Below are 11919 nucleotides of genomic sequence, written 5' to 3'. Positions count from 1 at the left end.
CTCCACCACTTAATCACTAGATAGGCTCGAGACAGGAGGATGGTTGGCTACGAACTGCACGAAACATCCCTTTGTAACATGTCCTGGTACAGGAGGCAAATCCACAAGATATCAAAGGTGGTCATCTGGGAAAATTCCAGTCTTCACTGTATAGAGAGGTTACTTGACTGTAGGAGGCAGCATGGTGGCTGAGTGGTTAGCACTATTGCCTCACAGTACCAAGGACACAGGTTTGATTGTAGCGTTGGGTGACTGTGAAGTTTGCACATACTGTGCCTGTGTGGGTTTCCTCCCACAGTCCAAAGATATGCAGGTTTGGTGGATTGACCATGCTAAATTGCCCATAGTGTCAGGGATGTGCAGGCTGGGTGGATTAGCCATGGGAAATGCGGGGTTACAGGGATAGAATAGGCGGTTGGAATGGGATGGGATGGGCTTTGTGGGGTCTGTGCGAACTTGATGGGCCAAAGGGCCTGCTTCCACACTAGGGATTCTTTGATTCAATGAAGTCATGGTGGCCAACATAGTTCCTTTACTAAAATAGCTTCAACTTCTAAGGGAAAAATAAGCACTTGGAATTTTGTTGACCATATTGTCATGGTCTCTTTTAATTAAATCTGTTAAAGTGCCAGCTGTTCTATTAAATTTAGGCACAAATTTACAATAAAATCCACACAACTTCTTAAATCTCATGATTTCCTGATTAGTTTTAGGAACGGAGAATTTGAATAGAGCGTTTTGTTTCACTGCTCTTGGCAACACTTGCCCTTATCTTATGATGTGTCCTAGATAAGTTATCCTCACCACCTCAATTTTACTTTTGATAAGATTTATTACTAAGCCAACTGAAAATAATTGCTTAAACAGGTTCCGCTCTACTTATGTTACATACTGTTTCCAAGAGTTAGTGTATGTTACGACATTGTCATAAGCAGCACGGTGTTTCAGTGGTTAGCACTGCTGCCTCACCACGCCAGGAATCCACGTTGGATTCCATCTCGGACGACTGTCTGCGTGGAACTAGAACAGTACAGGCCCTTCGGCCCATGATGTTGTGCCGACCTATTATCCTACTAAGATCAATCTACCCTGCATACCCTACATTTTACTATCCTCCATGTGCCTATCCAAGAGTCGCTTAAAAGTCTCTAAAGTATCTGATTCTACTACCACTGCCAGCAGCGCATTCCACACGCCCACCACTCTCTGTGTGAAGAACCTACCTCTGACATTTCCCCTATACCTTCCTCCAATCACCTTAAAATTATGCCCCCTCATAATAGTCATTTCCACCCTAGGAAAAAGTCTCTGACTAACCACTCTATCTATGCCTCCCATCATCTTGTAAACCTCTATCAAGTCACTTCTCATCCTTCTTCGCTCCAATGAAAAAAGCCCAGCTCCCTCAATCTTTCCTCATAAGGCCTGTCCTCCAGTCCAGGCAGTATCCTGGTAAATCTCCTTTGCACCCTCTCTAAAGCTTCCACGTCTTTCCTGTAATGAGGTGACCAGAACTGAGCACAATATTCCAAGTGTGGTCTAACCAGAGTTTTATAGAGCTGCAGCATAACCTCATGGCTCTTAAACTCAATTCCCTTGCCAATGAAAGCCAACACACCGTACGCCTTCTTTACAATCCTATCAACTTGGGTCGCAACTTTGAGGGATCTATGGACGTGAACCTCAACATCCCTCTGTTCCTCCACACTGCCGAGAATCCTGCCATTAACCCTGTATTCTGCATTCAAATTCGACCTTCCAAAATGAATCACTTCACACTTTTCTGGGTTGAATTCCATCTGCCACTTCTTTGCCCAGCTCTACATCCTATCAATGTCCCATTGAAACCTACAGCAGCCCTTCACGATGTCCACAACTCCACCAACCTTCGTGTCATGGGCAAACTTACTAACCCACCCTTCCACTTCCTCATCCAAGTCATTTATAAAGATCACAAAGAGCAAAGGTCCCAGAACAGATCCCTTCGGAACACCTCTGGTGACCAAGCTCCAGGCTGAATACTTTCCATCAACTACCACTCTCTGTCTTCTATTGGACAGCCAATTTTGTATCCGGACAGCCAAATTTCCCTGAATCCCATGCCTCCTTACTTTCTGAATGAGCCTACCATGTGGAACCTTATTGAATGTCTTGCTAAAATCTAATATACACCACATCCACTGCCTTACCTTCATCAAAGTATTTTGTCACATCCTCAAAGAATTCAATAACGCTTGTGAGGCATGACCTGCTCCTCACAAAGCCATGCTGACTATTTCTAATCAAACACTGCTTTTCCAAATAATCATAAATACTATCTCTCAGAATCCTCTCCAATAATTTTCCCACCACAGAAGTAAGACTGACTGATCTGTAATTTCCAGGATTATCCCTATTACCTTTTGTGAACATTTGCCACCCTCCAATCTTCTGGTACTACTCCAGTGGACAGTGAGGACGCAAAGATCATTGCCAAAGGGGCAGCAATCTCTTCCCTCGTGTTCCGTAGAAACCTTGGGTATATCCCGTCTGGCCCAGGGGACTTATCTATCCTCATGTTTTTCAAAATTTCTAGCACATCCTCCTTCCTAACAACAACCTGTTCGAGCATATCTGCCTGTTTCATGCTGTCCTCACAAACGTCAAGGTCCCTCTCACTGGTGAATACTGAAGCAAAGTATTCATTAAGGACCTCCCCTACCTCCTCTGACTCCGCACACAAGTTCCCTCCACTATCCCTGATTGGCCCTACCCTCATTCTGGCCATCCTCTTGTTCCTCAATAAGTATAGAAATCCTTGGGGTTTTCCTTGATCCTACCCGCCAAGGTTTTCTCATACCGGCTTCTAGCTCTCCTAAGTCCATTCTTCAGTTCCTTCCTGGCTACCTGTCTGATCCTTGCTTCCTCAACCTTAAGTAAACTTCCTTCTTCCTCTTGACTAAGTGTTCACGTGTCTTGTCATGCAAGGTTCCTTCACCTTACCATCCTTTCCTTGCCTCAGTGGAACAAACTTATCCATTACCTGTAGCAAATGCTCCCTAAACAATCTCCATGTTTCTGTCGTGCATTTCCCTGAGAACATCTGATCCCAGTTGGTGCTCCGTAGTTCTTGCCTAATAGCATTGTAATTCACCCTCCTCCAATTAAATACTTTCCCATACCATCTGCTCCTATCCCTCTCCATGGCTATAGTAAAGGTCAGGGACTTGTGATCACTATCACTGAAATGCTGTCCCACCGAGAGATCTGAAACCTGACTTGGTTCATTGCCAAGCACTAAATCCAATATGGCCTCCCCTCTAGTCGGCCTATCTACATATTGAGTCAGAAATCCTTCCTGGACGCACCTTACAAAATCTGCTCCATCCAAACTATTTGCACTTAGTAGGTTCCAGTCTATATTAGGGAAGTTGAAGTCACCCATGACAACAACCCTATTACTTCTGCACCTTTCCAAAATCTGTCTCCCAATCTGTTCCTCAGTGTCTCTGTTGGGGGGTCTGTAGAAAACTCCCAATAAAGTGACTGCTCCTTTCCTGTTTCTGACTTCCACCCATACTGACTCATTGGAGAAACCCTCCTCCATGACCTCCCTTTCTGCAGCTGTGATACCATCCCTGATTAACAATGCCACTCCCCCACCTCTTTTACCTCCCTCCCTATTTCTTTTGAAACTATACCCCAGAACATCCAACAACCATTCCTGCCCCTGTGTTATCCAAGTCTCAGTAATGGCCACAACATCGCAGTTCCAAGTACTGATCCATGCTCTAAGTTCGATACCCTTATTCCTGACACTTCTTGCAATGAAGTAGACACACCTCAACCTGTCGCACTGACTGCCACTTTGCCCTATCAACTGCTTATCCTTCCTTATAGACTCTCTGCTTGCTCTATCTGTCTGTACACTGGCTACCCCATCCTCTGATCTGTAGCTCTGTTTCCCATCCCCCTGCCAAACCAGTTTAAACCCTCCCAAAGAGCTCTAGCAAACCTCCCGCCCAGGATATTGGTGCCCCTCCAGTTCAGGTACAACCCGTCCTTCCTGTACAGGTCCCACCTTCCCCAGAAGGTATCCCAATGATCCACAAACCTGAAGCCCTCCCTCCTACACAAGCGCTGTAGCCATGTGTTCAGCTGCGCTCTCTCTCTGTTTCTAGCCTCACTAGCCCGTGGCACCAATAGTAATCCTGAGATTACTATCCTACTCGTCCTGGCGTTCATCTTCCATCCTAACTCCCTATAATCACTTTTCAGATCCTCATCCCGCTTCCTACCTATGTCATTGGTACCGATGTGTACCACGACTTCTAGCTGCTCTCCCTCCCCTTCAAGAATCCTGAAGACTCGATCCGAGACATCCCTGACCCTGGCACCCAGGAGGCAACATTCCATCCGGGAGTCTCGCTCGGTACCACAGAATCTCCTGTCTGTTCCCCTAACGAGTGAATCTCCTATCACTATCACTCTCCTATTCTCCCCCCTTTCCTTCTGAGCCACAGAGCCAGGCTCAGTGTCAGAAACCTGGCCGCTATGGCTTTCCCCTGGTAGGTCGTCCCCCCAACAGTGTCCAAAGCAGTTTACTTATTATTGAGGGGAACAGCCACAGGGGATCCCTGCACTGTCTGCCTATTCCTTTTCCCCCGCCTGACAGTCACCCAGCTACCTCTGTCCTGTACCTTGGGTGTGACTCCCTCCTTATAACTCCTCTCTATCATCCCCTCAGCCTCCCGAATGATCTGGAGTTCATCCAGCTCCAGTTCCCTAATGCGATCTGTGAGGAGCTGCAGTTGGGTGCACCTCTTGCAGGTGAAGTCAGAAGGGACACCAGTAGTGACCCTTACCTCCCACATCCTACAAGAGGAGCATGCAACTTCCCTAGCTTCGATTCCCTCTACTCTAGATTTCCAGAAGAATAGAGAAAAAAAACCTTACCTTACCAACCCTCCACACAGTCTTTTTTTTTGGTTAGAGGAGGAGGATGGGTGGGAGACACTACACATGTAGTGTTTCAGGTTTAGCCAATGCCCGAATATATTAGTTCACTTCCCAGCTCCTGCTCTCACCACTCCCGACGCTGAAAGCAAGAAGGCCTCTGACTCACGAAGTAAGTTTTTATAAAGACAACCTCACCTTCCCGGCTGCCTCCTCACTCGCACTCTCACCACTCCCGACGCTGAAAGCAAGAAGGCCGCTGCCTCATGAGGTAAGTTTTTATAAAGAAAACCTTACCTACCCGGCTGCCCCCTGGCTCGCACTCTCACCACTCCCGACGCTGAAAGCAAGAAGGCCGGTGCTTCATGAGGTAAGTTTTTATAAAGAAAATCTTACCTTCCTGTCTGCCCCCTGGCTTGCGCTCTCCACTCCTGATGCTGAAAGCAAGAAGTTTGCACATTCTCCCCATGTCTGTGTGGGTTCTCCAGTTTCCTCCCACAGTCCAAAAATGTGCAAGTTGGACGGATAGGTCATGCTAATTACCAGAACATTCAGGGATATGTAGGTTAGATGCATTAGCTATGGGAAATGCAGGGTTACAGGGATAGTATAGGGGCTGGATCTGGGTGGGATGCTGGGAGATAGCAAGAACCGCAGATGCTGGAGTCAGAGTCAATACCATGTGAAGCTAGAGGAATGTAGCAGATCAGGCAGCATCAGAGGAGCAGGAATGTTGACATTTCGGGTTTACACCCTTCATCAGACTCTGATCCTGATGAAGGGTGTAAACCCAAAACATTGACTTTCCTATTCTACTGATGCTGCCTGACCTGCTGTGTTGCTCTAGCACCACACAGTATTGACTGGTGGGATGCTCTTTGGAGGGTCGGTGTGGACTTGTTGGGCCAAATGGCCGGTTTCCACACTGTAGGGATTCTATGGATTGATGAAATAAATTAAGCAGTTGAGCTCTTTAGCTATGACTTAATACACAAGTCTTCAGAATGTAGCTGGAATATTTTTGAACCCACGTGGCATGATGCAATCCATTTGGAGTAAAAAAGGTTTTAGATTTTGATATTAAAAGCCAATATTTGCCAGTACTCCTTTAATAGATCAAACTTAGAAAGAAATTGAGCACTTGTTTAACCCCGATAAATAGTGACACAGGGCAGCATTGCTTAGTGGTTAGTGCTGTTGCCTCACAGTGCCAGGGGCCCAAGTTCCATTCCACCTTCAGGCAACAGTGTGGAGTTTGTATGATCTCCATTGGTTTCCTGCCGTAGTCCAAAGATGTGCAGGTTAGGTGATTGGGCAATTTAGCTTAGCCATAGTGCCTAGGGATGTGCAGGCTAGATGAATTAGCCATGGAAAATACAGGGTTAGGGTAGTGGGGTGGATTTGGGAAGGATGCTTTTCAGAAGGTCGGTGTGGACTTGATGGGCCAAATGGCCTGCTCCTACACTCTAGGGATTCTATGATGAAGGTCATTTCCAATCCCATGAATACAATACTCTAACCAAGGAACTGGGTATGAGTGCTTACATGTTGTATTGACTTTCTGGTAATCTATGCAGAATTTAGTCAATCCATGCAATTTAGGAACTAGCACCACTGGACAACTCCAGCTGCTTTAGCTAAATTCATTTATTAAATCTCCATTTCTACCTGCCCTTGTTTGTCTAAGCTTAATTGAGAAAAATATTGTTTTATTAGTACTGTTATGAAGCAGAGGTCGAAACCCTCCCTGAAACTGAAACACATACAGAAGCTCGCCTACCCTCGTAACAGATTAGGGGCTTGTCCAGGATCTGGCCAGTTCGTGCTTAGGATCTGAATGGATCTGGACAGATTTCAACAGATTTGGGATATAAAAGATCCCAGTAGATTTAAACAAACTTGGGGATTGGTGTCCTAAATCTCTCAATAAAACTTAGGTGAGAAGTGGAAAACTATTTAATTTTGGTTACCTGTGGAAGGTTAAATCAAAAGTGGGGGAAATGGCTCTTAACACTGCTAAAGAGATTCTGGGTTTGAAGATGTTTCCCAAATTTGCCAAGAAAGTTTAGAAAGAAAGAGGAAGGATATACTTCTAGACTAAGCAAACAGGCTAGAATTGGAATAAGAGGAAAGCTGAAATTGTCACAGAGTTGGTCGAGCATTTAGGGATATCAGAAAACACAGGCAAGTGTTAAAAAAAAATTAAATTGAAAATTAGACAATTGGAGTTAGAAGATAAAAAAAAGGAAGGAAGAGCCAAGGCAGAAGAGGAAGAGAGGGAATTGAAACGGTTTGAATTAGAGTTACAAGCAGAGGAAAGACAAAAAGAAAAAGAGAAGGGAGAAAGAGAGAGAGTTTGAAATTCGCAAGTTGCAAATTAAACAAGAAAGTTAATTTAAAAGGATGGAAATGAAGGTAGAAGAGAGGCTTAGTGAAGAGGAGTGATGATGCAGAAGCCTTTTTCATTTCCTTTAAGAAATTGGCTAACCAGATGAATTGGCCAGAGACTGTGTGGGTAATGTTAATTCATACCAAGTTGGTAGGTAGGGCTAGTAAGGTGTTTGCAGCGCTGTCAGATGAGGTATCAAGAGAGTATGAAGAAATAAAACAGGCTATTTTGAGTGCCTATGAATTGGTACTGTAGACAACAGTTAAGAAATATAAGAAAGGAACCAGGTCAGACTTATGTCGAATTTGAAAGAATTAAACATAGCATCTTTGATAGATGAGTGAGCGCATTACAGATAGAAAAGACATATGAGGAGCTTAGAGAGATTATTCTGCTGGAGGAGTTCAAAAACTCACTTCCAGAAATGATAAGAACTCATGTAGAGTGACGTGAAGACGAAGGCTATTGAGGAATTTCCAAGACCATCCTCGAAGAAGGAAGTGCTACGATTTCTGGAACTGAGCGGATTCTATGGGAAGTTTTACCAAGCTTTAGTAGTGTGGTGGCAACGCTGATGAATATGTTCAAGAAGAACACAAAATTCCAGTGGACAGACCAATGCCAGGAGGCATTTGAGAATTTCAAAGCGCCTCACCAGTTTTAGCCACGCCAAATTTCTCGAAACTCTTTAAAGTCGCTATTGACTCAAGCGATGTACGTGTTGGAGCTGTGTTGTTACAGGAGAAAGACTGTGGAATTGAAAGGTCAATTGGTTATTTTTCAAAGAAACTGAATATCCACCAGAGAAACTATTCAATCGTTGAAAAAGAGTTATTGAGTTTGGTCCTGGCCCCTTACAACATTTTAATGTTTATGTTGCAAATGACGGATCAGAGACGATTGTGTACACTGATCACAACCTATTGACATTGTTGTAAAGATTTGAAGACTAGAACATCAGACTATTTCATTGGAGTTTTATGTTAGAAGCATTTAATTTACAGGTTGTACATGTTGCGGGTCGTGAAAATGTTACTATGGATGCATTATCGCGGGTTTAAAAGGAAAATGTATCTATAAGATAGAAACGGCAGTGTTCAATGTTATATAAGTTATATAGTATGAAATGTGTAACACTAGATTAATGATCTATGGATCTGGTAATAATGGCTTTACTGTTTAGAAAAAGAAATGAAGCCATTTTTTAATCATGATGGTTCATTTTTTTTTAAGGGGGAGGTATTGCGAAGTTGGGTAGAGTACTTGATGTGCATAAAATGATGGGGGGAGGGGAAGAGTGCACGGCCCCTTTAAAAGATGATGTGTTTTTTTCTCGGCTTGGAGATTTTAAAAAACGTGCAGCTGCACAGAAAGCTGCTGAAATCAAAACATTATATCAAAAGGCTGTGTGGTTAATAACACAGGCAGTAGTTTGTTTTAGTATTAAGGTTACCTGTTTGAAAGTCAGCCAATTAATTTAAACCAGGCACTTAGAAACTGAAAAAAAAATTAAATTTAAATCTGATTTTTTTAACAACTTAGAACCAATCCTATTGTAAGAAATTGATAGGTCATCAAGGGTATAAAAGTAGAGGACATTCAAAAATCGGTGTGACAGTAACTGCCATCTATTAGAGTTAATAACGAGCGAGAGAAACTCACTGGCTCTCACAGAATTCTCTAAGCTCTCAGAAAACCATCATCTGACTAAGGTACAGCGGCACTCTTACCTAATATTCCTGACACTAGGATTTGACGGAGAAAGGTGCTCCTGACTGAATAAGTGGAGAAGGCACCGATCATTCCAGAAGACGTATCCTGGCTGTAATTTTGAGAGACTAAGTTTTAAGTTTTTTTATGTACTAATTTAGTTTACATAAGTGGACTTCTATTTATTGGAACAGCATACCATTAGAATTTTGTTCTATTCAGGAATAGTTAGCAGTTAAGGGGGGAATTGTTCAGTTTGTAAGTAGTTCTGTTAATTTGTTCACTGTTAGAGTTAGGTAAATAAATTGTTACTTGTTGATTATAGAGTGACTATCAGGAGTTCATTTCATTTAAACTCCCCTTTATAACAGATTGGGAGGTGAGAGGCAGGTTTTGCCACTTTTCACACTTCTCTTAACAGATCATGAGGTGATGCGAGGTGAGATTCTCGAGGTGTTTTGGTTTTAGTTATTCAGAGGGAGGGTCGACCTCTGCTTCATGATTGTACTGATTCCCTCAAATCCACATAAAGCCTGGTAAACATGACACATCTCAGTATACCTCTACAGACCTTCAATTTCTTTACTAGCTTTCCCCAATTTCCTTCATCTAATGTATGAAAGTGTATTGTCTAACTATCCCAGTATTTCAACTTGGGCTAGTCAGATTGCAGGAGACTCAGTTTATAAATCATCTACCTCACTGTCATTGTCCCTACTAGATCACACAAACAAAACCACCAGTGGCCTCTAGTTTTTTTTTTGTTCTGTCATAAACTCAGCAGTCTGAATACCTAATGAATTAACAATGTAGGTATCTGGCTAGCCTCTTACTAAGTCAGAGGCCTTCTTGGAAATGATGTATTTACATCACCTCTCCAAATGACTTTCTGATTTCTTAAAGAAAAATTCTTCGCGGAACTGAAACCAAAGCCCACTGCCTAATTTTAAAAATCCAAGTTTTCAAATGATACTATATGTTACACACTTTTTATTTCAAACTCCAATGGATGCAGCTCAACTTTCCATCTAAATTGCATGTGTGCACAGCCGTTCCAAGGTTCCCTGTATGGCAGTGGTGGTACACCAATTGTAGTCCTGACTTTGGTTCCAGAAGTTGCAGCTATACATGGGTGCTGGAGACCCACACAGCCAGGAAGAAAATTAGAGGGTATGGTGATACAGCTCTCAACTTTTCCTCATAAGACAAGACTTCCATCTCAGAAATGAGTTGTGTGAACCTTCTCTGAACTGCTAATACATTTATCTACATTTTTTGAAATAAGGGGAACAAAACTGAATATTAAACAGATAAGACAATTGGGGGAAAATGAAAAGGCCTTTGCCTTGATAATAAAGAATGGGTTTGAGAAAGTACAGAACTTATCTCAGAAAATCAAGAAGTGGAATTTGGTGAAGCTAAAGAAACAGCAAGGTATAGGTGTCTTTTAACTGCTTACAAACCCCAAGCAGTGGTCATAGACTCAGCAATGCCCTGTCCAGCTGCAGGAAAACTGCACTCATTTTATATTCTTTTCCCTTGCAACAAAGCCTGTTTGTATTTGTAAACACTTGCAATGTCTGCATTCTATCTGTTCCTCATTTACCAACTTTGACATTTCCCCAGATTTCAAGTCTTAGAGGATTTAAAATGTTAACTGTTTGTCTGTCTCTACACATGCTCCTGGGCATGTTGAGTTTCTCCACAACATTGTTTTGGTTCAGATCTCCAGTATCTGCAAAGCTTTACTTTTTTGACCTTTCCCCCTCCATTTCTGAATCTACCATTTCCTGAATATTCCCAGCCCTCTTTTTTGTTTAAAAGCCCAGTCTACGGCCTTAGTTATTCAATTTGCGCATACATTAGCCTGGTTTAAGCGGAGGCTACCTTTCTCCAAGATCGGTGCTAACCGGACCATGAAGTGGCCTCACACACCAGCCCTACAGTTCTGAATATTAACCTTCCGTCTATTCTCATTCGGTTAACTTAAAACTACTCAACTCCTGAACATCCACTCCCTTTAGGGTATAAAATTTAAAAATCCCCGACACTTTGAGATCAGACTTTTCTTCCTATCGCTGTCCTGAATGCCGAATCTTTTATTCTGAGACCGTGAAACTAAGTGCCAGATGCCCCTCATTTGCTGGAGAAACTCGGCAGGTCTTGTTGCAGCAACGGTGGAGAGACTGAGAGAAAAAAAGTTAACGTTTCAAAGACCAATATTTTAAAGATCAGATCCTGGGTGCTTTCCCCAGCACCGACTCTAATCTATCAAGTCCCTAAAACATTTTATACTTTAATGAAACTGCCTCTCATGTTTGTCAACTACGCTTTATCCATTCAACCTTCTGTAATAAACAATCATCTTAATCCAGAAATCAGTTCAGTGACTCTTCCCTTTACTCCCAAGGCAAGTGAACCCTTCCCTTGGCGAGGCTAATTTGCAACGAATCCAGAGATACTGCCTCAGTTTTAAACTCCTCGGATTCTTTCAGCAGAACCTCATGCCTATGCCATTGCTAGATGGAGCACGGCAACTGGATCATTCCCTCCCGACTCTAAATCCTTCCTCAGCCGTGAGAACTCCCTGATGCTGGTTATGAGCAGGTTTTACAACCTTCACGCCCTATGTCTCTATCCTGCCCAGCTCCTGTTACTACCCAAACCCTATCGCCCCGAGTTGTAAAGGTGCAGACTGTTTCTCCCCCAACAACATGCCCATTGGGCTTTTAAATATTTTGAATGAAACGGCCTCTTTACTATCAGTGCTGCTGCTGATTTTTTTTCAGACGGTGAACCTTGCGCCGTCACTCACTCAGTTCACGGGCATCCACGTCTCCAACCGCCGCCCGCGCGCGCCCCTGACCTGCCGTCCAATCGGCGGC

The sequence above is a fragment of the Rhincodon typus genome, chromosome 16 (genome assembly GCF_021869965.1).
Source record: "Rhincodon typus isolate 14 chromosome 16, sRhiTyp1.1, whole genome shotgun sequence".
NCBI classification, from domain to species: domain Eukaryota; kingdom Metazoa; phylum Chordata; class Chondrichthyes; order Orectolobiformes; family Rhincodontidae; genus Rhincodon; species Rhincodon typus.
This window is presented reverse-complemented; position numbering follows the sequence as displayed.